We start from the raw sequence: 23,130 nt of genomic DNA, 5'->3' as shown, positions 1-23,130 counted from the left end.
TTTGACGGTGGAGACGAAATCCATGCGCTTGGACATAGCAGGCTTTCAGTCACAAGTTACTGGTCTAAACCAGCAGGTAACATCGGTGGAAACACATATCACCTCCTGGGTGGACAGAGACCAAGAACTTTTATACCTCCGAAGCAAACTGATTGACTTAGAGAATTGGAGCCGCAGAAGCAATGTTTGCTTTCTTGGGTTCCCTTAAAATATTGAGGGTGCGGACAAACTCTCTTATGTACGGGAGACCCTCCCCAAGCTGACTGGCATAACTTTCGACCCCCCCCTGGCATTTCAAAGGGTGCACAGGCTGGGTCCCAAACGGCGAGATGATGCCAACCGCCCCCGCCCAATCACAGCATGCCTGCTGCGCCATGTGCAGACCTGTCAACTATTGCAGGCGGCCAGAGCGCACGGTCCATATCGGTTGGATGATCTGGAGGCTAGACTAACGGCCGACTTTTCCAAAGAAACCAGCAAACGTAGTAGGGCATTCTTGGCACTTCGACCCCGTCTCCGTCAGCTGGATGTGAAATACGGCTTATTCGAGCCAGCCAGGATGTGGATCACTAAAAATGGGGTGTCAAGAGACTTTTATGACCCGAAGACCTGCGAAGGTTTCTGAAGGAGCTTCAGAACCAGACCCAGTCTATGGACACAGCGTCCTCAATCCGGACTCAGGACCCTCTGGGACCGCTCCCGAGTGTCGCCCTTTCAACTCCTGCTCTCGAGGATATGGGACGGACTACCACAGGCTCTCACCCTAGGGGGAGAGACTTAGAGATACTCACGAAGAGTCACGACGATAGCGGTCAGGTGCTGCAGGCGGTGGTGATGCATACGCAGATCGCTGACAGGGACAAGTCTCGCTCCCCTCTGAAACCCACTCTGACCCCCACATGAGGACAAGGAAACGCAGTATCCCAAGAGTGACCCGTCATCGACGGATGCGGAGTCCCATGAGAAATTGCAGTGGCCCTCCTACAGAGACGACAGAGAGATGAGTACCTGCCTTTATAACATCACAGACGCTTTGTTTATAGATGGCCAGTATTCTCACAGGTCCTACGGCAGCCTTACTTAGTTGTCTAACTCTTATTTGGTTTGTTTGAATGTGATTAGTACTGCTTAAAAGACTTTTCTGATCCCATTTGCTAACAGTATGTTTTAAATTTGACTGCTTTTATATGACAGATGTTCGTTGTCTTACGCTCTCTTAGCTATTTCGTTTAACATGACAGAGGCTCATTCTCTAACTTTTCCCGACCCATCCTCCCCTTTCCCTGTGTCTCCCCCTCCCCGTCTCCCCTCTCCCTTATTTGCGCTCAGGCGTTTTCCCCACCCAGATCGGACTGCCCCCCCCCCTCTACACAGCCAGGCTAGCCCATGCATCGATGCGCCGCCATGTTTCATGCTTTGATGTTGGGTGCTATGCCATATGTTTATCATCTGGGGGCTACTTTTTTCCTTTTTCCTCCCTCCCTCCCTCTCCCTTCCCCTCCCCAGCCCCCCTCCTCTTTACTACTTATGAACACCCTATACTCATGCCGCCTCCATGGTTTCGTCTCCCTTGCTGTGTTCATGCCTTGATATCCTTCTTGCTGTGCCATGTACTAGTCATTCCCCCACGCACACACCCCCTTCCCTTCCTCCCCCCCTCCCACCTGCAGAGTGGCACCGCTCTGGCTTCTGCTGAGTGCTCTACTGCTGCCCCCCGATGTCTGCGCCATGGTGGGGGGACTGGGATTGTGGAACTGAGGGGCCCGCTGATCGGGCGATTGAGCTCTAGAGGCTTAGGTTTAGACCCGCAGGTTACAGATCGGGATCGTCGGGACTTCTTGTTCTGATCTCTCTTTTCTTTTTTTTCTCTTTTTCTTCTTTCTCTGTCTTTCTTCCTCTTCCCTTTTTCTCTCTCCTCTCTTCCCTCCCTCAGCTTCTTCCCTCCCTTTTCTTTTCTTTTTTTCCCTTACTCTTACCTTTTCTCTGCTCCTAGGACAGCACCAGGCTCTCTCTACCCTCTTGGCCCATCCCTCGTGTCTCTACCCCTTCCTTTCCTCGTTCCTAGTCTACCTCCCCGCCACCCCCCACTTTTTCTATCTTTTCCATCGGGTTCTAAGATGGCAGGGCCTCGCCCATCCCCCCCCGGAGCCATTGCGGATTATATCTTGGAATGTAAACAGTCTTACCCACTTTATAAAACGAAAAAAGGTTTTGTCCTACCTTAACTCCAAGCTGGCTGATATAGCTTTACTTCAGGAGACACACTTAGACAGAGAGGAGTCTAGCAAGCTGCACAGGGACTGGGTAGTGACTGCACTGTTCAGTTGCAGCCCTACCTCTCCTGATATGGGAGGCAGTGCTCCCCGGAAATGTGGTGTTTTGCATATTTACTGCGCAAACCCCTCCCCCTTGCAGTTATTAAGTCATGGACTGACCCTGAGGGATGCTATGTGTTCGCTAACTTAAAGATGGGTGACTCCTCACCGTGTGAGGGCTCCGTATACTCACCAATCGGCTCAAAACGACTGTTCCTCCTGAAAATCAACCGCCTCCTGACTGAGATAGGGACGACCCGCTTTGTAATAGGGGGCGATTGGAATCTGGCCAGTGGATAGAACGGGACCCCTGAACGTTAACAATAACGCCGACAGAGCCCTGCAGTCCGATATATTGTTGGACAATGGCCTGGTGGACCACTGGAGGCTAATACATCTGGCTGACAGAGAGTATACCGTTTTATCACTGGTGCAGGGCACCCAATCTCATCTCGATTACTTCCTTATGTCACATAACCTAGTGGCCCATGCCCAAGATGCCTGCATACTCGAATGTGGTCTCTCGGACCACTCTCCAATCCTCGTCGCTATTCGAGTGGGCCTGGTATCCCCAGGCCGCAAACCATGGAGATTTGCCATTCACCGTTACCGTTCCCTCCAGGGCAAGACGCAGTTTAAAGCCCATGCGTCCACCTTTGCTCAAGAAAACCTGGGCACTGTTGAATCCAGGCGAACCCTGTGGGGTGCAGCCAAGGCAACGTTACGGGGGCAGCTCATGCCGGACGCGGCGTTAGCAAATAAAGAGAGAAAAGCGTGACAAGCGGCACTGGAACTTGACATTCATCGTCTTACACGCCAATACACTGACCACCCTTCTTTCCCGGTACGTCGTTGTCTGGAACACGCCCGTATGGCCCTTAATAAGTTATACACCTCCCAGGCCGAATACGCCCAAAGCGTCTGCAGGGGAGGCACTATGAGCAAGGAGAGAAAGCCGGTCAGTTGCTGGCATCTCAGCTTCATCAGAGGACAGCTGCTCTCGCTATACCGGCCATTCTTGCCCATACTGGAGATGTGCTCACACACCCACAGGCGATAGCCAATGAGTTTTCAACCTTCTACCGGCATCTCTACACACCGGAGACATCTAGTCCTGTTCAGATTGAGGCTTTTCTTGCTGATCTTGACTTACCCTCTTTATCCGACGACGAGCGCAGCCTCCTGGTTGGAGAAATTAGCAAACTAGAAGTAGAGGGAGTCATCTCCGACCCCCCCTACCACAAATCACCCGGGGAATATTGATTCCCTGCTGAATTTTATAAATGGGCGGGAAGGAGGCGATTGACATTTTGCATGAGGCCTTGAGCGAAGCCTGTAGGGCGAAGGCTTTGGGAGCCATCTCCAACAATGCCACGATAGCGATTATACCAAAACCTGGAAGGCACCCCCTGCTTTGCAGCAGCTATCGACCCATCTCTCTCCTGAATGGTGATATCAAAATCTTAACCAGTATCTTAGCAAATCGGCTGCGTAAAGTCATACTGTCCCTAATCCACTATACTCAGGTGGGGTTTTTACCGGGCCGAACCTCCCGAAACCACCTGCATACTCTGTGCCATACCCTATGGGCCTACAGGGAACTGCCAGAGGCTGCGCTGGCCGTGTCTCTGGATGCCGAGAAGGCGTTCAATCATATAAAGTGGCCCTATCTGTTTGCGACGCTGGCAAGGTTCGGTCTGGGAGACCGATTTATCTCTATGATACGACTGCTGTATGATCAACCTGCGGCACGAGTTAACTGTGGAGGTTTCCTCTCGGATCCTTTTCCCATCCACAGAGGGACACGGCAGGATGCCCCTCTCGCCTCTTTTGTTCCTATTGGCAATGGAACCACTTGCTGCAGCCATCTGCTCTTCCCCCTCAATAAAGGGTCTCACTTTGTCGAGCGACATCTCCAAAATATACCTGTACGCCGACGATGTTCTTTTAACCATTTCGGACCTAGAACGCTCTCTGCCAACCTTGCTGGAGATTATCGATGGGTTCGCACCCCTCTCTGGCTATCGTATTAACTGGGACAAGAGTGAGGCGCTTCCTCTTTCGTGTGTGACTACAAAATCTGCTTTTTTTGGCTTCCCATTTCGATGGACTCCGAGACATCTCAAATATTTAGGGGTGTTGGGAAATCAGGGCCTGGTGCACATGATGGCGGACAATTTGGATCCCCTTGCCGTGCAAATGAAAATTGATTTTGAAAAGCGGAATCATCTGAGCCTCTCCATGTGGGGTAAGGTACAGGTGGTTAGGATGGTCACAGTGCCTCGTTTTACCTATGTCCTGGGGCTCTTACCCTTGCACGTGCCTCTCTCTACTCTGCGGAACATCGACACTCACATTAGAGCTTTTGTGTGGGGTTCCACCCGACCACGCTTAGTACCAGCTAGGTTGCTAACACGACGCTCCCATGGGGAACTGGGTCTCCCCTCCGTGGAACATCATGCGGGGGCACTACATCTATCACAATTGGTCCACACACTGCCCGGAATGCCAGACCCGCCACAGTGGGTAACTTTGGAGAGGGTGCTGCTTTCCATTGACGGGGGACTTGGAGGGCTCTATCGTGACAACCTCTCATCTTCCGGTAAGGCTAACCCGATCCCGAGGGTGACCCAAGCGGACTGGCGCAGGGCCCAGCCCATGTTTGGCGTACACCCTCTCTTACACGCCCAGGCCCCCTTATGGAACAACAATGGTCTACGGATAGGAGGTGAGGTGCTCAACTGTCCGCAATGGGTCGGTATCCTTGATCTTGCTCAGGTTCTGGAGGGTGGATCGCTTAAATCCTTCGCCAGGCTGCAGGAGGAATTTAACTTTAATTTGTGGCAAGAATGGAGATGCTAGCAACTCAAACATTGCTTTCAACGGGGCGCCGACACCATCCGATGGGGTCTCCAGACATCACCTACCTGAAAACGTAGCATACCTGAAAACGTGTGGACAGCACAAGGGCGTCATGGCAGGCCTCTATGAGATCATCACCCGACAGCTATACTCACAACCTCTTCTGGACAAACTACGCTGCAGCGGGCGTTTGATACAGAGGACTGGGTGAATAGCATGGAGGCCTTGGATAAGAGCACCCGGGAGGCCCGACTAAAGTTCTGTCTATTCAATGTGCTGCAAGCCTGGTATTGGACCCCAGCGAAGCTGCACGGGACGGGACTCCTCCGCTTGCAAAGTGTTGGCATTGTACAAAGGCGCACTGTGATCTGATACATACTTTAACTGACTGCCTGATGGTCCGCCCTCTGTAGGCAGCTGTGGGCTCCTGTCTGGCTGAGTCTATACTACTTCCAACGCCGCTCCCCCCTCCCTTATCATATTGTATGATATGACCTCTTGCCCGGCCCTACCCAGACCTTATAAACGACTGTTACACACGGCGTTAGCAACCGCAAAAATCTGCATTCTCCGCCATTAGCGATCGACAACCTCCCCAACCCGGGAGGAATGGATTGTGGCAATGACCCGCATAGCTATGCACGAGAGAGTCATTTACAACCTGCAGGGCCAGACTCAGATATTTAGTCAAGTGTGGACCCCCTTTCTTACTGCCGGACCATCGTAGGCTGTCCGACTCCACCCATACTAGCTACAGGCCACCCCTTGTCTCTCACTCGCCCCTCCATCCCTACCAGCTCCTCACTGAGATTGCAACTATAAGCAGAACCATACCTACGACCAAAGTCAAAGCCTTGGATATTACAGTTCTATTCCCCCCAAGCCTCTAGCTTTCAGACCCCTCCTCTCCCTCCTATCCAATAGCTTCACCTTGACATGTCTATCCTCCAACTCCCCACCCCCCCTCTTGTATGTCTGCCTCTTTCCCCTTACCCCTCCCTCTTCCACACAGCATTCTCCGCTGTCCTCCTGCCAATACTACTCCTTACCCCCTTCTCTCTTTCTCTTTTTTCCTTTTTCTATTTTTCCCTTTCTCCCCCTCTTTTTTCCTTTTCCTTCTTTCCTTTTTTCTTTTCTCTTTCTCTCTCTCACTTTCTTATAGCCTTTTCTTCTCCTCCTATATCACCCTTTTCTATCAATGGGAGGTGGCCGTGCAGTGAAGCCTGTGGAGGCCTTCGTGGGCCGTACAAACGTTCTTAGTTTAAAAGATTTTACCTTGGCCCTCTCTTCCCCTCCTTGTAAGATCCCCTCATAGTTGCATCTTACTGAGCCACAGCTGTTGTACCAGGCACCAACTACTACCTACGACGGGTGAACGCCTAGGTGCAAGCAGCCCCAGTTTTTTTGTTATTATGATATTTTGATATTCTGACATTCTGATCTATGACATGAAGGAATACGATTCATTTTAGCGTCTTAGGGTAAACAGAAGGTACAGTATGATGCAGACCTGCGTCTCACTCCAGTGAGACTTGACATTTCCGACACTGCGTTATCAGGCTACTATGTACCACCCTCATCCTATCACTCCCTCCCTCCCCTTCTCCCTCTTCGAGTTCCCTCTCTCTTTTTTCTCTTATTTTTGAGACTTAGATTTTTCTCTCTTCTTCTGTTTTATTGCAATTGTCCCTTTATTGCGATCAGAAGTATGGTTGACTGTGTCTTACTCGATTTATTTTCTATGTGATCCATTATGTGTAATTTCTTGTTCATGCATGGACCTCGGTCCCTCTTTGGTTCTGTATCATCTTGCAGTGTTAATAAAGAATTTCAACACAAAAAAGGGAGATTGCTCGGCTGTGAAGGTATCTGGGTGCCCAGTAACATCCAACTAGACTAAAGTAATGAACATCTGTGCCGCCACGGAGGAAAGGGTATATCTGTGGCAGAGCTGTCCACAAAAGTATGAAAAAATATGGAACCCATGGTGGAATATGTCTCAGTAAGCACAGGACAGAAATGCTTACAAGGATTTTTTATGGTGACAGTGGACACTAAATGATTACATACATTTTATGAATACTTTAAGGGCTATCAGTTTAAGGATGGACCATATATGAACGTGAGCTGCATTTGGTACATTGTTTACTATGTAGTGCTTCATTTATTTAAGGAGTTTTATAAAGCACAAACATGACCTGTCCAGGTATCAGAGCGCTGTACGAATAGCAAAACACAGACAAAAATACATTTGGCAATATGTTGTACAAATAGTAAATAGGTTGTAACAGCAAACAAATAACAAGCAAGAAACAAAGTATATACAATGATAACAAATTACTTTGAAGATTCATCATATTGAAATGTGCATAGGAAAAATAGTCAGACTTAGTGAAATCAGGACTACTGGTGAAGGTATCTATTCAGCAACAGGAGTTTCGTTTTTTTTTTTTTTTTACAAAGGTAGACAAGGGATTACATCTTTTTTCAGGGGGAATTGCGTTCCATATTTAAGGCTGCAAGACCAGAGAAGTAAGGTTTTTTTAAATTGAATTTCTGTGGCTTCAAAAGTAGAGAGTTAGTACTTCTTAGAGAGTGACTACAGCCAGATAGTTCACGTTTTTTTGCAAGATAGACGGAAGCGTTATGATGAAGAGCCTCATACATCATGCAGGCTATCTTCAACTGAATCCTCACTTCAAACGGGAGCCATGTGAGATGTTTTAAATCAGGTGTAATGAGGTCGCGTTTTTCTGGATCCCATGATGCGCCTCCCAGCTGAGTTTAGAGTGCCCCTTAACTGAGGCAGTGTTACTGTCACTAATTCCTGTGCCCAAGCATGTATCTTATGTTCTGCAACCCATGGTTTAATAAATCATGTAGCCGCTCCTCAATCTCACACACCTTAGGTTAAGTATTTGCGCCTGTGGTATCACTGTTGCCTATACCAAACCTTTAAATTATCTTCATATTTCCAATGTTCCATGTGTTTGTAATTATCCCTAGGTTTGATTAAAAGGCCTCATGTTTTTGTTCCGCATATTTGCACCAGTCTCACTTCAATTATGACATTTTTTGTTGTTATTGTAATTATTCACATGCTTGATAATTATCCATGTGCCTGCAGACATAGACTTTCCAGTCAGGTACTTTCTAGAGTGATTCATAATTATCCATGTCCTTGCAGACATGGACTTTCCATTCAGGGATTTTCCAGAGTGACTGCAGACAGGGATTTTCCAGTCAGGGACTTTCCAGAGAAATTCACATGTTCTAGAAAGTACGATCTACCTATAAATACTCAGTCAAACCCCATTCAGGTGCTTGGCTTTATTTCCTGAAAAAGAACCCTTATTCTCCCTCCCACTTTTCTGAATCATCCGACTCTCTGCTCCCTGATCCAAGCTTCCTAGCCTGACCCAGTGACATCTGCACCCCTGCAGATGTCTCTAAGCAGCTCATCAGATTTCTCCGGTCCCAACATTCCAGGAAAGACCTAGTGTGAGCAACGGCAGGGAATCCTTTTCGAGTCTGCAGCTGTTCAGGAACTGGCCGGTTGGTCATTCCGACAGATGAGGGTGTAACCTGCAATGAAAAGAAGGACAAAGCAAAAGAAAGGAAAACAAGGTTAGTGCATTATTCTTTATTTTTCATCCGCAACAATACTACAAAATTAAAAAGACTTCAAAACTTGTGTATAATCCAGGCATAAGACTCCCACGCTCTCTGCTGGAAGTTCAAGAGACAATTTGGGACATTCTAACAAGAAAAAGAGAATTCAAAATAATGAACAGCCACTTAACAAGAGCATATGACATAATATGCTGCGAGGAAAAAAAAACTGTGAACTGTTACCCGAAGCTCACGAAAGGAGTGGGAATTTCTATCCCACAAGGAGTACATATTTTCTGTGTGTTATAAGCATCTCTGAGAGTATGTACTTTCATTGCTCCAATGTTATTTGAACTAACTATGTTAATGCATGCCATTGCTAAAATAGTGTGTGTGTTCCTTCCCTTTAGTTGACTCTCCTGCATACCTCAAAAGAGGAAGACACTTTGGGCGTTCCCAAACAGAATAGCGACCTAGACACACTCAGAGCGTGCAAGTCTTTGTCTCTTTTATTATTTTGTCCTGATCCCCTTCCCTCCTAGGACAGTGCCTTATTTGAGTTTATCATTCCTTGGTCGAGCGTTGTGTTGGGAGAGAGTAGGGTCTAATATCTGTGGACAAGTTCTCCAGGAAGGGTGGCCTGACTGACAGCCTGGCTTTGGGTAATCCTGCAAGAGTAGCAGTCCTGTATTGTAGACAGGAGTTGACTAGGGATTAGACTGCTAACTGAAAGTCATCTGGGGATAAAAAGGGTTTGATTTTCCTTAGTGTGTTCAATTGGTAATTGGCTCCTCTGGCCGTTGCACTGATATGATCTTGCATACTCATGTATTTGGGGAAACATCTGGAACAACGATTACGTTGTTAAAGCAAGCGGAACCACGCTTGTGTTAACAACGACTCCCTTTTTCTCTGCCTTAACCACGCATGTGCTGAACAACGCACATGCGTGGTTAAGTCAGAGAAAAGGGAGAGAGCATCGGGAGAGGACGCGGTCAGATAACTGGGGCTGGGGTGGGTTGGCGGATAGTTTTTAGGGCTGGGGTGTTGGATTTTTTTTTTTTAAGGGGCGGGGGTTGTGATAATTTAGTTTTTAGAGGCGGGGTTGGTGTAGTTTGGTTTTTAGGGGTGGGTGGGTCAGGGTAATTTAGTTTTTAGGGGTGGGGACGGAGTAGCTTCAATTTTTGGGGGTGGAGTCGGGTACGTTTTAGCGCTCAGGGTGGAAGACGGTATTGGGGTAGTTGTTTCTAGGGGTGGAGGGTTGGTTAGTGTGGTTTTTTAGGCCAGGGGTGGGGGTCGGAGAAATTTGTTTTTTCACAGCAGGAGTGGGGGGTCGGGGTAGTTTGTTTTTTAGGGCAGGGGTCAGGGGCGGGGTAATTTAGTATTTAGAGGCGGGGTGGGGGTCGGGTTAGTTTTGTTTGTTGGGGTAATTTGTTTTTAGGGGTGGGGTAGTTGTGTTAGGGTGGGGGTAGTTTTAGTTTTGGAGGTGGGGGTCTGTTGTTTTTAGAGTGGGTGGGGGGGTGTCAGGGAAGGTTTTAGGGCTCAGGGTGGGTGAGGTATCCAGATAGTTTAGTTTGGTGGGGTCGGGGTAGTTTTGTTTTTAGGGACGGGGGTGTCTGTAGTTTTTTTTAATTGAGGTGAGATTCAAAGCAGTTTTGATTCTAGGGTGTGTTGGGGGCGGTTGTTTTTAGGGCGGGTGGAGGGTTGGGGAAGGTTTTATTGCTCAGGGTGGGTTGGGTGTGTTGGGGTACTTTTGTTATAGGGGTGGGATAGGGGGTTGGATAGTGTTTTTAGGGCGGCTAGGGGGAGGTCGGGCTAGTTGTGTTTTTAGGACAAGGGGTGGCATGCCACAACCACGAATGCTGTTCCACCAATGCCTTTACTAGGCATGCCTTTACAACAAAAAATCATTGTAAAGGCATACATGGTAAAGGCATTTGTGTAAACAACGTGGTCGTTGTTCTGACTGCGTTGATCAGGCATGCGTGGTTGGTGCACGCATTGTCCACATACAACCGATATTTGTCCATTGTAATGCCTAATGATCTAGTAGAATCAACAACATGTGCGGCGCAGTTGATCACTGTAAGTTGTTTGAGCCATTCTTCTTTGGGGTAGAGCGATTGTAGGGGGCGATCAGGAATAATTGCGTCTTTAGTGTGTTTAGCGTAAGGTGATTGGGGGTTAACCATTGTTGGGTTTTCAGTAGGGCGCAGTTAAGAGTTTTGATATCTTCAGGTGGAGAAATTTTCAAGTATAACTGTATGTCATCCATGTACATGTGGTACTGTATGTTTGAGTGTGTAAGAATTGCAGTAGGTGGTTCCATAAACAAGGCGAGTAGCTTGGGTGAGAGTGTGAATCCCTGAGGTACTCCAATTGAGACAAGAGTAATGCCTGAGAGGGTTTGATTGACTTTGATTCGATGAGCTCTATTATGAAGGAAATCCTTTTCTCCGAAAGATCTATCATGTTGTCATGTTTGACCTTATAAAATGCAGGAGAGATCAAGGAGTATAAGTAGGCAGGGTTTGTTCTGATCGAGTAGTCTCAAGGTGTCATCTACAATGTGCGCCAGAGCCATTTCATTGCTGGAACCAGTTGTGAAGCCAGATTGGCATTGATCAAGGAACTGAAACTGTTCGATGTGGTTGCAGAGTTGTAATTGTATGCATTTCTCTAGTTTTGCTAGTGTCATAGTGTTAGTAATTGGACAGAAATTGTTGTGGTCAGACAAGTCAGCATTTGTTTTTTTTTGGGATTGGGGTAACCTGCTGTATCTTTGAGCAATCAGGAACCATGCCCTGAGAGAGAGATACACTGACAATCTTAGACCAGACTGGGAGTATGGAAGATCTAATCTCTTTGATGAGTTTGGCAGGCAGAAGTTCTTTAAAGTGTTTTGAGGGTTTCATTAATATTATTCTTTTGATTTCTCAGCTTCATCTAGAAGTTTGAAGATATTCCATGTAGCATTGTTTTTTGTAGCGAAATGAGTGTGAGGGGACAACATCCTGGAAGGCAAAGGGAGGAAACTAGATTGGGCCTGGTTTAGTGCATGTTAAGAAGCAAGTTGTAGTTCTGATTCAATCTTCCTCAGTCTTTCAATAAAATGAGTGAAGAAATCTTCACCATCTGAAGATTGTTATCTTAACAATGTCGGTTAAATCTGTAGCTAGCTTGCTGTTTGATGATTTTGAAAAGCTTTTTGGGTCTCTTTTTAGCGTTATCCAGTTGCATCCTAATGTGGCCTGTTTTGTAACTATTGATGAGCTTGTTATAGTAGCAACATCACAAAACTAAATAAACTGATGCACGGAGTGTTGAAACCCAGTCACAGATCTAGGTTTAATCCATCGTTATTTTGCTCACCACGTCACTCCAGTTTGGACCCAGCCATATGCAGATCAGTCTTGACCTTGTTCCACATGGGAACAGTCCAGCCCGAACTGGTAGGCCAGGTCCTCCCTGGACCAGAAACAAGCATCCTGGGACCGGTTTCAGGGTATTACCCTTCATCAGCCAGGCTAGCTTGAATCCAGTGGCGCAGCGACCAAGGGACCCACGTCTGGGCATACCCCTACCACTTAGGGCGCACAAAGCAACATCACAAAACAAAATAAAATGATGGACGGAGTGTTGAAACTTTTCAAACACTCACTCCCAGTCACAGATTTGGGTTTAATCCATCGTTATACTGCTCGCCACGTCACCCCAGTTTGAACCCAGCCATATGCAAATCAGTCTTGACCCTGTTCCACATGGGAACAGTCCAGCCCGAACTGCTAGGCCCGGTCCTCCCTGGACAGGAAACAAGCATCCTGGGACCGGTTTCAGGGTATCACCCTTCATCAGCCAGACTAGCTTGAATCCAGTGGTGCAGCAAGCTTGATATAGTAGCTTCTTATTGTCCTCATGTGCTGTAGTGTGTCATGAGTGCAGAGGTTCTTCACACATTCTTGGCAAGCCTTAGTATCCTCCTTACCTCGTTACGGTCACTACTGAACCAGGGTTTGGAGTCTGCACTGGTATTCTTTCAAGCTGCTTTGGAGCAAGTGTATCAAATGTGTCTGACATGGTTGGATATAATGATTGGTAAGGCCATTCACATTTGTCATGTTTAAGAGCAGAGGAAGGAGGTTGTTACTAATGGAAGTTTGATCAGTTATGGTGATTCTTCTAAGGTACTTGGACCTTTGTTTTGTTTAAGGAGGTCAGCCTTGTCTAATAAGTACATTATGCAAGAGGAGGAAGGAGATTTGGCTGTGATCTCACCAGTCACAGGGTGATATGGATTCCAGTTGTATGATATTTTCCTTGGCAATGACTGGGTCATTACTTTTGAAAAGAGTTAGGAAACAGTTTGGTCTTTCCTCACCATTTTCACCCAGCTGTGATAATATCACCCAATCTTCTTTTAGAATTATTTGTTTGTAATATTTACGGATGTTTAAGGTTTGGGGACTGCAGTATAGGTTTTGAGGCAATGATGGTCTTTAGGGTTGAAGCTGCTTGTAAGGCTTGGACACTAGGTTTCTTTATTTGTTTGTGACATATTTCTTTATTCTATAGGAGGAAGAGCTATTGTGGAAAAATCTGGAATGAGCCTAATATAGTATCCCAGTTAACCCAACAAGGTCGTAAGATCTCTTTTGGTGATAGGGAAGGGAATGTTTTGAATGGCCCTACCGTTCTCCTCCTATACTTGTATGGTACCTTCATCTAGCTTGTGTCCCAAGTATATCACTTTATCCGTGGCAATTTTTGTTTTAATGGATTAATTAACCTCGTTTAAGGAATTCATTACAGCCCTTAGCTGTTGTCTATGATCCTCCAATGACTTACTAAAGACTACACTGCCATCTATGTATATGGCAGTGGAAAAGTTATGAGATCTCAACAAATGATTTATAAGTCTCTGAAATGTTGCTGGTGCTCCATGTAATCCAAAGGATAGAACTGCAAAATGGAAAAGGCTTTGCAGTGTGGTAGAGGATGTCTTCTCTTTATCCTCAGAATGAAGAGGAATCTGCCATCAACCTTCTGTCAGATCGATTGTACTAATACATTTAGCCTTCCATAACTTTTCAATCAACTCACCTGTAATGGGAAAGGGATATCTGTGATATTTTGAAATTTGATTTAGTTCCCTAAAACAATGCCACATTGAATGGTTCAATCTGGTTTGGGTGCCAAAACAATTGGTGAGCAGTGACCAGGTCAATAAACTTAGCTAGCTCTCCCCAAATAGCTTTCTTGCTGGCCTCTGGGACATGGTATGTTGTCTGCTTTCTGAAAATATTTATGAAAAACATTCTAGATCTTCTGTTGACTCTTTTTTTATTTTTCATTCCATTATTATAGTTCTGGGTGTGAGTAATAGATAAAATGTTTTTTATGAACTGTACTTTCTTACATTTTTGGGGAACTAGTCCTTCCTGTTTCTTGATATGAATTATGTGAAAGATCTGCTCTTCTTTCTTCTTTCAGATAGTCATATCTGGTACGTAACTTCATTTAGTGGTTCAAGAACTTGAAAAGTCACTTGCCACCCTGCTAACAAGTTCTTCTTTTTGAACGGCAACAGCAGTAACAACCAATCCTCTATCTGTAACTCTTTCAGCTCAGTATCCTTGTTGTACTGGTTTTCCTATTTATTCGGTCCTTGCACCAAATTTTCTTCCACCAACTGTCTCAGTTTCCCAACTCTGGATCTCAATGCCATAACGTATTTCAGTGAGGGTTTATCCTCATCTTGGGATTTTTCCCAACATTATCTCTAATAAACCCTGAGGTTTCCTTCCAAACAGTAATGCAAAAGGTGTGGACTTGATTTCAGATTGCAAAGAGGGCTAATTGGAGTAACTTATCCCATTCTTTCGCTTCACAGCTTATTTTTTGCAGCATGAGTTTCGTGGTCCTTTTGTACCTTTTCTCCAAACCACCTGTCTGAAGATGGTAATCCAATATTTTCAGTTGATATATATCCAATTCCTTACATATTTGGGCCATCAATTTAGAGATGCAAGGGGGACTTTGATCAGTAAGTATTTCCTTTGGGAAACCTTCACTTGAGAAAATTTTCACTATTACTGAAACACCCTGCTTGGACCCAATTTGCCTTAATGGTACCACCTCCGGGTATCTGGTGGCATAATCCACTAGCACCAGTAAGTATTTATAACCTCCACTTGGTGTTATTAGGGGACACACCAAATCCATTTTAATCAGAGATAAAAACATGCCCAATCACAGGCATTTTCTGTAAAGGGGCTCTGTGTGTTTATGTGGATTTTTGACCTGACATTCCTTGCAGAATTTCCTTATCTGAGAATACATCCCTGGCCAATAACAATGTTCCAGTCTACTTTGTCCAGTTCTTCTGCCCCCAAAATACCTTCCCAATGGATGACTATGAGGAAGGAAAATAATTTGTTCCCTAAAAGTTTCTGGAACTAACAGTTGGAGATTTTGGCCTTGTTATTTCACCCAGTGTAGCCTTTCTTTATAACAAATTGGGGTCCTACCTGAGGTCCTCTATTTTGTTCTGCGGTCTGCTTCCTTGCTTTCTGATGTGCCGGATCTTCCAACTGAGGTGCTTGAAAGTTCTGACCCCCCTTCCTAATATCCTAAGAAAGTAAAGCATGTTGTAAATGTCTTCCACATTTATTGTCATTCCTCCTCTCCTGCCTAGTTATACAACCCCTTCCTGGATCAATAGCTGGGATTTCTAAGTATCCACCCAATTTCCATGGACTCCTTCTCCTTCCTTGGACAGAAACAGACAGTATGTCCTCATTGTGCACAATCAAAACACTGAGGTTTTTGCAGTCCTCTAGAGAGTTTATTACTCATTTGGAAAACATGTTGATTTAAACTGACAGGCTAGTGAGGATGTGAGTTTTGCTGGTTTTACCCCTCATTGATGTCCCTGGATTCCTCTGCACAAGAATAAACTGTGGCTATTTTGATGAATTGTGAAATAGTTAGATTATTGTGCTGTCATAACCACCTTTGAGTGCTCCTGTGCCGAGGATGTAATCATTACGTCCCGGCACCGGAGCTCGGAGGGAGCGCTAGCGCTTCCTCCGTGGGCTTCCCTCCCACCCCCCCAGGACAGTGATGGAAGAGGAAGCCCTTCCCCTTCCACCCTCGACCCCCCTCCACCACCCTCTAATGATGTCAGCGCGTGATCACGCGCTGACATCATTAGAGGGTGCCGGAGAACAGTTGAGTTTCTCCTCCGGGATGGGAGGGGGGGATTGCACACAAAGAGGCATCGGGGGAAAGGAAAGGGTTTTCACTTCCCTCAGTGTCTCTTTGAGCATTCCTGCTGCCCACTAGACCCCTGGGATTTTATTTAAAGAATGTAATTGTGCTTTATAAGTGTCGGGGAGCGGCCGTTAGGCAAGGGTCGCTGCCCAATGGGGTCATATAACTGTTGGCCATTTCTGCCCCCTTGGGGGCAGATCGGCCTATTTGTTTTAGGCTTGTTGTCCCCAAGGGGGGCAGAAGCCACTTAGGCACCAGGGATAGTGTGGGTGTGTGTGTGTGGTTTTTTATCTTTGTTTGGGGGGGGTGGCCCCTTGGGCAAGGGTCGCTCCCCATAGGGGCACATTACTAAAAGTATTTTCTGCCCCCCTTGGGGCAGATAGGCCTATTTTTTAGTAGGCCCATCTGCCCCTAAGGGGGGCAGAATCCACTTAGGCACCAATTTCTAAATGCTTGATGGTGGGGTGTTTGTCAACTGGCAAAGTATTTGCATTTGGGATTATAACAGTTTTTTTTCTCCTTTTTGTCCTAGTTCAAAGCTTTTGCTTCCTTTGCTGTGGCTCCTTGCAGATTTGCCAGTGGTTGACCTGCGGTTTGCGTAGTTGCATGTTTTTGGTAAGTAAAAACAATTTACTCCAAAGGAGTATTGTTGCCATGCATGAATGACATGTTTGTAGGTGGTGTACTAAATGCAGGATTGTGTGTGAAATTGTCCTTAGATTTGTGCACAATGATATTTGTGTTGTCTTATTTCTAATTTGCTTTTTTTTTTTTCTTTTTAGTGGGATATCATTGGTGATTGCTGTGTCTGTGCAGAGTAGTTAGTGGTGAGTAGGTTGTTCCAGCAAGTGAGCGGTAGAGTTTTTCAGTACATAACTCTTTGTGATAAAGCCACACTTTGTTTAGTACTTATCTTACACAGTGCTGGTTGTTGGTGGTACATTTGTCCAGTTACTTTTCATAGGAAGGATCATGGCTAGCCGCAAGATGACCGCTCAGCAAGTTGTTGGTATGCTTTTTGAGTCATTGTCTGATCGATCATGATTATGAGACTGACTCTGCATCTGAGGCAGAAGAGGAAGTGAGAGATTCTGGCAGGGAAGTTTCTGTCTGAGAGGAATCTTCTGATGAGGAAGCCACTCTCAGTGCAGATGAAGGGTCTGTTTTAGAGGAGGACACTGATGTGCCAATAGTGCAGCAACCTGGGGCTGAAAGGTTTCCCGTTGGAAGACCTGAACTCTGGGTTACCCCAAACATAGAGCAGCCAGAGTTGCCTGCCTTTACTGGTCTCCCAGGGTATAGAGTCAATACGGAGAACTTTTTGCCTGTCAATTTCTTTGAGTTATTTATGGACGATGTGTTTTTGGAAGATATTGTTGAGCAGACTAATTTGTGTGTGGAGCAGTATTTGAGGGACAACGCTGCCTCAGGCCGCACTCTAGAGCTACCCAGTGGATTCCCACAAATTTGGAAGAGATGAAAAGGGTTTTGGGTTTGACTTTTTTGATGGGGTTGATAAGGAAGCCATCTCTGGCTTCTTATTGGTCTACTAGTCCATAAGGGCCATATTTCCTGCAACCAATAGTCGTAATCAGTATTTGCCTCTTCTTAGGAAGCTGCATTTTGTTGACAATGCTTTAGCCTTGCCACAAGATCACCCTGATTCTGACTGTCTTTTTAAGATTAGGCCTGCCCTTGATCATTTTGTAGATCGATTTTCAGAGGTTTATGTTCCAGGCAAAGAAATAGCTGTGGACGAGTCTTTGGTCCTCTTCAAGGGTCGTTTGGTATTTAGGCAGTCCATTCCTAGCAAGAGGGCATGGTATGGAATTAAATTGTATATGCTGTCTTAAAGTAGTACAGTGTATGTGTATAATTTCCGGGTCTACACTGGTAGGGATTTCAGTACTGACACCCCTGGTTGCCTGCCCACTTTTGGAGTTACGGAGAAAATTGTGTGGGAACTTGGTAGACGACTGTTTAACAAAGGTCACCATTTGTATGTAAATAACTTCTACACTGGAGTGCAATTGTTCAAGGAATTGTTTAGAGTGGGCACTGTTGCTTGTGGCACAATTTGTTGTAACCGGAAAGGCTATCCAAGGGAACTTGTCTGTAAAAAACTTGAGAGGGGACATTGCAGTGCCTTGCGGAATGATGTGCTGCTAGCCCTGAAATGTATTGACAGGAGGGGTCTACATGCTAAGTACCGCCCATGATGAGAGTACTTCCCCCGTGACTGTTTGGGGCCAGGTTGCTGAAGTGCGCAAACCTCTGTGCATTTTAGAGTATAATAAGCACATGGGAGGTGTAGATAGAGTTCGTCAGAGGTTGGAACCTTATACTGCTATCCGTAAGTCTTACGTTTGGTATAAAAAGTTAACAATTCATCTGTTCCACTTGGCAACTTTTAATGCTTTTATTGTGTTCAAGGATAGGTCACCAGAGTCGAAGATGACATTTGTGAACTATCAGGAGTCAGTGATAGAGAGCCTTATTGTGGTTAAACAGGCAAGAGTTCCTAGAGAAGCAATGGTGGAGGATGTGGCTAGATTGAAAGATCGCCACTTTGCTGAGCACATTCCTCCCACGCCCAAAAAAGACTTCCCAGCTAAGAAATGTAGAGTATGTGCTCAAAGAGGTATCCGGAGGGAGACTCGAATGTACTGCACAGATTGTCCTTCAAAGCCTGGGCTGTGTGTGGGGGGCTGTTTCAGGAATTGCCACACCCAGAAGACTGGGAACTACCATGAGCGTAAACTGCCTGTTTTATATTTTCATGTGTTCAGTTTCATGGTTGGCATTTCTGTCATGTATTTAGTAGAGCTTTTGTGTTTGTAGTTTTGTACTTTTTTCTAATTAGTTAGTGGTTTCTTTGATTTAACAAAATAAAGTGATGCCATTGTGTGTGGAGTGGCGCTTGGCTGGCTGTGTAAATATTGACTTGCTGTTGGCTACTGCAACACACTGCCAACCACACGCCAGTCCACACACTCCCACCAGCTAGTGTGATTGCTGTATCAGGCATGTGGGTGTATGTAAGTGATGGGCCCTAGAGTGGCGCTGTCTGTCAATGCGTGTGTTGTAATGTGCTGGGCCCGTGGTTGGCGGCGTGAATGGTCTTGTGCATGTCATATATGAAAGGTGTGTAAATGGACTGTAAAGCGGTTGGTGCCTTGTCGTGGCTTTACAGCTCACGAGCTGTGAGTCACTGGTTCAGTTTTTTCCCTTTCAGTTATTAACAATGCATTTCATTTTTGTGAAATCTCTTGTTAATAAAATTTGATCTACTGAACCATCATTCACCCTCGTGCCAAATCCAACCAGTATGTGTGGTAAAAATTACAAAACCTGCTCCGCTGTAATCAGGCATCGCAGCACACCGTGACACGCTGAGGCCCTCATTCCGAGTTTGGCTGGCGGCAGTAGCCGCCAGCCAAACGGGAACTGCCACTTGGCCGCTCCGCGGTCAAAAGACCGCGGAGGCCATTCTGGCTTTCCCGCTGGGCCGGCGGGTGCCCGCCAAAGGAGCGCCCGCCGGCCCAGCGGGAAAGGCCCTGCAACAATGAAGCCGGCTCCGAATGGAGCCGGCGGAGTTGCAGGGGTGCGACGGGTGCAGTTGCACCCGTCGCGATTTTCACTGTCTGCAATGCAGACAGTGAAAATCTTTCTGGGGCCCTGTTAGGGGGCCCCTGCACTGCCCATGCCAGTGCAGTGCACAGTGCCCATGGGCAGTGCAGGGGCCCCCAGGGGCCCCACGACACCCGTTCCCGCCATCCTGGTTCTGGCGGTGAAAACCGCCAGAAACAGGCTGGCGGGAAGAGGGTCGGAATCCCCATGGCGGCGGAGGATTCTCCCAGCCGGGGGTAATCCGGCGGGAAACCGCCGGACCCGGCTGGGCGACCGCAGCTTCACAGCCGCGGACGGAATACAAAAGGAAGCACCGCCAGCCTGTTGGCGGGGCTTCCATGGTCGTCGACCCTGGCAGTCGATGACCGCCAGGGTCAGAATGACCCCCTGAGTGTCTTGGGTGGGACACCAATGATGAAGCATGCCACCAACGTGGTTGGTGGGGAAGGGGTCTTTTTAACATAACCTAAGTGCATTTCTTTTCACAATTTTAGTGTTTGGAACATCACATAAGTATGTGGACACATCAAAATGATCTATTGCAAAACTACCTGTGTTTGGGGGGGGGGACATATGTTTTTGGTCCCGGATGCGGCCTTCATCTAGGATAACCTACCAAACCCAGACATGTTTTAAAACTAGACACCCCTAGGAGTCCAGGGAGGTGTGGCTTGCCTGGATCCCCCAACATTTTCTACCCAGACTCCACTGCAAACCTCAAAATTTGCTTAAAAAAGCATATTTTCCTCACTTTTCTTTGTAGGCTCACCGCTTCAGCACACATTTCCTACCACCCAGCGTTCCCCTCAGTCTCCCAAGTAAAATGATACCTCACTTGTGTGAGTCCCCAAAGCAGAGTCAGTCTAAAAGATGTATAAAAGAAAAATATGTGCTTATTAACTTGCTGTGCTATCCCCTCAATCTCTACAGGTTTTTGGCATTTTTCTGTTGCAGGCACCTGGGCCACCCACACAAGTGAGGTATCATTTTTATCGGGAGAAACGCTGGGTGGAAGGAAATTTGTGGCTCCTCTCAGATTCTAGAACTTTCTCTCATCGAAATGTGAGGAAAAAGGGTTTTTTTAGCCACATTTTGAGGTTTGCAAGGGATTCCGGGTAAGAAAGCACTGGGAGAGCCACGCAAGTCACACCTCCCTGGACTCCCTCGGGTGTCTAGTTTTCAGAAATATTTGGGTTTGGTAGGTTTCCCTGTATGGCTGCTGAGCCCAGGACCAAAAATGCAGGTGCCCCCTCGCCCCGCAAAAACAGTTTTGTATTTGATAATTTTGATGTGTCCACACAGTGTTTTGGGGCATTTCCTTTCGCAGGCACTAGGCCTAACCACACAAGTGAGGTACCATTTTTATCGGGAGACTTGGGGGAACGCTGGGTGAAAGGAAATTTGTGGCTCCTCTCAGATTCCAGAACTTTCTGTCACAAAAATGTGAGGAAAAAGTGTTTTTTTAGCCAGGTTTTGAGGTTTGCAACGGATTCTGGGTAACAGAACCTAGTGCGAGCCCCGCAAGTCACCCCATCTTGGATTCCCCTAGGTGTCTAGTTTTCAAAAATGCACAGGTTTGGTAGGTTTCCCTAGGTGCCGTCTGAGCTAGAGGCCAAAATCCGCAGCTAGGCACTTTGCAAAAAAACTGCTCTGTTTTCTTTGGGAAAATGTGATGTGTCCATGTTGTGTTTTGGGGCAGTTCCTGTTGCGGGCACTAGGCCTACCCACACAAGTGAGGCACAATTTCTATCGGGAGACTTGGGGGAACGCTGAGTAGAAGGAAATTTGTGGCTCCTCTCAGATTCCAGAACTTTCTGTCACCCAAATTTGAGGAAAACGTTTTTTTTTAGCCAGATTTTGAGGTTTGCAAAGGATTCTGGGTAACAGAACCTGGTGTGAGCCCCACAAGTCACCCCATCTTGGATTCCCCTATGTGTCTAGTTGTAAAAAATGCACAGGTTTGGTAGGTTTCCCTAGGTGCCGGTTGACTAGAGGCCAAAATCCACAGCTAGGCACTTTGCAAAAAACAGCTCTGTTTTCTTTGGGAAAATGTGATGTGTCCACTTTGTGTTTTGGGGCATTTCCTGTCACGGGCACTAGGCCTACTCACACAAGTGAGGTGCCATTTTTATCGGGAGACTTGGGGGAACATAGAATAGCAGAACATGTGTTATTGCCCCTTTCCTTTCTCTACATTTTTTCCTTCCAAATGTGAGACAGTGTGTAAAAAAGACGACTATTTGAGAAATGCCCTGTAATTCACATGCTAGTATGGGCAACCCCTGAATTCAGAGATGTGCAAATAACCACTGCTTCTCAATACCTTATCTTGTGCCCATTTTGGAAATACAAAGGTTTTTTTGATACCTAGTTTTCACTCTATATTTCAGCAAATGAATTGCTGTATACCCGGTATAGAATGAAAACCCATTGCAAGGTGCAGCTCCTTTATTGGCTCTGGGTACCTCGGGTTCTTGATGAACCTACAAGCCCTATATATCCCCGCAACCAAAAGAGTCCAGCAGACGTAACAAGATATTGCATTAAAAAATCTGACATTGCAGGAAAAGTTACAGAGTAAAACATGGAGAAAAGGTACTGTTTTATTCACCACAATTTCAATGTTTTTTTTTTATTTCAGCTTGTATTTTCTGTAGGAAAACCTTGTAGGATCTACACAAATGGCGCATTGCTGAATTCAGAGTTTTGTCTATTTTTCAGAAATGTTTAGCTTTCCGGGATCCAGCATTGGTTTCACACCCATTTCTGTCACTAACTGGAAGGAGGCTGAAAGCACAAAAAATAGTAAAAATGGGGTATGTCCAAGTAAAATGCCAAAATGGTGTTGAAAACTGTGGTTTTCTGATTCAGGTGTGCCTGTTCTTGAAAGCTGGGAAGATGGTGATTTTAGCACTTGCAAACCCTTTGTTGATACAATTTTCAGGGAAAAAAACACAAGCCTTCTTCTACAGCCCTTTTTTCCCATTTTGTTTTTTTAAAAAGTTCGCTATATTTTCGCTAATTTCTTGGTCTCCTCCGGGGAAATCCACAAACTCTGGGTAAATCTAGAATCCCTAGGATGTTGGAAAAAAGGACGCAAATTTGGGGTGGATAGGTTGTGTGGACAAAAAGTTATGAGGGCCTACGCGCGAACTGCCCCATTAGCCAAAAAAAGGCTCGGCACAGGAGGGGAAAAGGCCTGGCAGCGAAGGGGTTAATCGCGCTCTTCAGAAAAAGAAATAGTAACAATCATGTAAGTGTACTTCACCCTCTGGTTTTTTAATATTTCCCTCTGACTTTTTTTCTATCTTTGTCATATTTATTATCCTGGGTTTCACTTGTTCTCCTGGGTAATTCACCTGGTCTAGAAATCTCACTCTCTTTTTAAATACATTGGTTGTATGGCTTCTGTAAATTACTTTCTCCCTTCTGCCTCCTC

Source organism: Pleurodeles waltl, chromosome 6, assembly GCF_031143425.1.
Source record: "Pleurodeles waltl isolate 20211129_DDA chromosome 6, aPleWal1.hap1.20221129, whole genome shotgun sequence".
In the NCBI taxonomy this organism is placed as follows: domain Eukaryota; kingdom Metazoa; phylum Chordata; class Amphibia; order Caudata; family Salamandridae; genus Pleurodeles; species Pleurodeles waltl.
This window is presented reverse-complemented; position numbering follows the sequence as displayed.